Here is a 3,643-nt window from a genome sequence, read left to right as displayed (position 1 = left end):
TGTTTTCAACAGACTATAGCTTGTGGAGGAGTATGCAAATCACATAGAAACTATGCAAATATGGGGCGGCACCTGTGGCTCAAGGAGTAGGGCACTGGTCCCATATACCAGAGGTGGTGGGTTCATGCCCAGCCCCAGCCGAAACTGCAAAAAAAAAAAAAAAAAAAGAGAAACTATGCAAATATATTTCCTACCTTGTTCATGATTTCACATACCTGAATAATGCTTCTTGGGAAATGAAAATAGAGACTGCTCTGAATCATAGCTCCCCAAAGTCATGAGCTATTATTGGAAAATTCAGTTATATAGTACTTGTTTTTTAATCTGTATAGCGAAGATATGGAAATATTCATCACATTTCTGTTATAGGGCAAATAGTTTTTGGGAATTCCAGTTCATTACCTTGTGTAATAATGTTTACATGGGAAAGTTGAAATCATGTGCCTTGTAGAAAATTTGCACTTTCCTTTGAGTTTAGCCTTTTCTGAAAGGAAGGCTGGGTGAATAAGTTTGCTTTGCTTTTTTGATCTGTCAGCTTAGGAGTTAATGTTCTTACAAGTATTGTCTCCTTAGAGTAACTTTTATATTTCAGAGGAATGGATGACAGATCAGTGTTTAGAGAAATCAGAGAGTAAAGAGAGGTTTGGTAAGGTGAACAGGTGTGGGAACCATTCAAAAAGTCTCAGGAGCTAGTAATGCTTGTACACTCCCTCTACACATGAATGATTCATTTTGCTGCTTTGTTATAATAGCCACAGTGTTCAGTCTCTGACTGTCTTATGATATATCCTTCTTTTGCTAAAAGGCTACACATCAGCAGCCTCATTTGATTTAGAAGCCGATTCAGCATACCATGCATACCATTTGAGAAGAATGTCAGGATACTTCCTACTATGAAAATGTCATGCATTCTTAAAATAACAAAGTTTTTTGTTCCTGAGCAATTGTTTCCAGTGCTTTTTAATTATTCTTTTTGAGTGTTCAAAGCAGTTTAATTTTAGAGTTTTCATTTTTAATAAGATATATTTTTTATTTTTAAATATCAAAATAACAAATTGAAGATTTAGATTCCACATGTAGAATGAAGGTGGTGTTTTTTTTATTGTGGCAGAAAACACATAGAATTTCCCATTTTAATTGTTTTTAAGTGTACAGTAGTGTTAATATATTCACATTTCGTGGAACAGTTCTCTAGAACTTTTTCATCTTGCAAAACTAAAAATATATACATAGAACAGCTCCCCATTTCCTTCTTCACTCTGCCTCCTGGCAACTACCATTCTACTTTGTTTCTAGAAGTTTGACTACTCTAGATACCTCACATAAGTAGAATCATGGAGCATTTGTCTTTCTGTGTCTGGTTTATGTCACTTAGTGTTTATGCCCTCTGAATTCATCCATGTTATAGCAGATGACAGAATTTTCTTTTTAAGACTGGATAATATTCCATTGTGTATAATACCACATTTTGTTTACCCATTCATCTGTGAAGGTAGTGTGTCTTTTTGTAAAGTGTTGTCATGAAAATAACCAACTCAGAGAATATAGAAAAATCAAGTCTGAGTCATGTATGCTAAGAAATGGAATTTTTGTGATATTTAATACTAGATTTTCATCTTAAAACATGGAATTTCCTCAAATGACGTTCTAGTGTAACCAGTTTAGGTTCATACTTCCTCAGCTCTGTGCCCTCCTCACCCACCCTTTCTGGCTCCCTGTTACAGGGACAGACTAAGGCACATGTTCAAGTGCTCGCTGGAGAGTGTGATAAACCTGGCATTTTCTATTAAAGTTGTCTGTGCTTCCCTAGATTTTCTAGAGGGAAGAGATAGGAGGAAAGAAGCTGTTACAGCCATGAAAGGATGGATGACCTATGAGATCATTAGGGTTAGTAATGAGTTTTCTCATTGGATTCTGTGGGTTTTTCTCATAGATATCAGCTTCTGTGTGGGTTCCAGCCCCACTCAGAGTTGACGCTGCTTTGGCTACAGCAAAACCACACTGGCAATATACTTTGTGGTCTGGTTTTAGTCTATTGTTACCAGAAAACCAGAAGGCAAAGGTTTGACTTAAAAAGAACACGTGCTTGGAGAGAATCTGAATTATGTAGCATTACTTTCACTTTTTCTTAACTTTGTTTCTTCCTGTGAGCACAACCATGAGGCAGACAAGAGAGGCCAGATTTGGAGAGTGGCTGGGGTCCCTGTCCTCACAGATGCTGCAGTGTCAGCAGTTGCCTGTTTTTAGCAGGTATGAGTTGTTAGAATGAGCCTTTTATCTTTCCTTTTTCTTTTGTGATTCCGGGATTAGGGTGAGGAGCATTTGAGGGTTAGGAGCCACTCTTCTTTTTCCATCAGGTTGCTGAGACCCCTCTGTGAGCCAGGATGCAGTATAGAGTATATGGTCTGCATTTGACTGATGAAAATGCCTCTGTCCTGCCTGTGCTCAGGGGAGTAGGGAACACATTGCCTTTATCTGCTTCTTCTTCTTTTTTTTTTTTTTAGGACATTATTAAAATTTGCTTTAATATTTCTTTGGGGAAAAAAATCACACTTTTAGTGAATGAATGAGAAACATTTTTACGTTAGCAGTAAGCTACTATTTTTATCTACTATGCCATGAATTCATAGGAAAAAGGTTCCAGTAGCTCAGGGAGGCACCTTGCCATTGATTGTGACAAAGTGTTTATTGACTTTTGAATTCATGGGGAATAGGTTCCAGCACCTTGTATCACTGTTACATGGGGTCTATTGGTTATCCTGTGTACTATGCTGCACACCTTTTGTACCATGAATTTGTGGGAAATAAATAGGTTCTTGCACCTAAAAACATGAATCCATAGGTACTCCTGCATGCTATGTTATATGCTTTTTATGCCATGAATTCATAGTGAATGGGTTCCAAGAGCTCAGGCTCCTTTCCATTGGTTCTCACAAAGTGGGCTTCTCTGAGTGGAGCAGGCTGGTGCTTCAGTTGAACCCAGGTACCTTTCTCTTTTGCTTCCTTCTTTTTCTGATCATTTTCCTTCATATGTCTCTTAGAGTGCTTAATATACTCAATACGAACATTAATCCTTTTGGCAAGAATCTTGCCCTTAACTTGTTTGTTTACAACAATGCCAACAGCATGCTGGATAACATTATAGACTCTTCCAGTTTTGCTGTGGTAACATTTGTATGGCATGCCATTTTGAGCAGTACCCTTTCCCTTGACGTCTATAATATCACCTCTCTTGTAGATTTGCATATATGTGGCCAAAGGAACAACTCCATGTTTTCTAAAAGGCCTGGAGAACATGGATCAGGTGCCTCTCCTCTTTCCCTTTGTGTTCATCATTTTGGTGAATTACTGGAAGATGGCATCTCTGGCCGAAAGGGATCTGCTTCTTTGACAACCTCCTCCGTAGAAAACAAGATAGGGTGCCAATGAGTGTGTTAAGGGAGGACAAAATCTTTGGGAACTGCCCAGTGGGCTGACAGACGAACCTGAGGTTCCTGGGGAAGTACTTGCAGGCTGTAGAATGTGGTTCCTTGGCAGCCCTATATCCTCAGGCACTTCAGTGATGGAACTGAGAATGAGATGCATAGACAGAACCAGGTAGGCTATTCTGTAGTGGTGACAGCTAGTTTTTTTCTGCTTCATG

At 38.8% G+C, this 3,643-nt stretch overlaps 1 pseudogene; it reads right to left on the bottom strand.

Moving 5' to 3' along the window:
• Window positions 1-2,680: 2,680 nt before the first annotated feature.
• LOC128578406 (60S ribosomal protein L21-like) lies at window positions 2,681-3,376 on the bottom strand (annotated as a pseudogene).
• Window positions 3,377-3,643: the final 267 nt, after the last annotated feature.

Source organism: Nycticebus coucang, chromosome X (assembly GCF_027406575.1).
Source record: "Nycticebus coucang isolate mNycCou1 chromosome X, mNycCou1.pri, whole genome shotgun sequence".
NCBI lineage: Eukaryota > Metazoa > Chordata > Mammalia > Primates > Lorisidae > Nycticebus > Nycticebus coucang.
The sequence above is the reverse complement of the archived record's forward strand: the minus strand, read 5'-3'. Positions and strand labels throughout refer to the sequence as shown.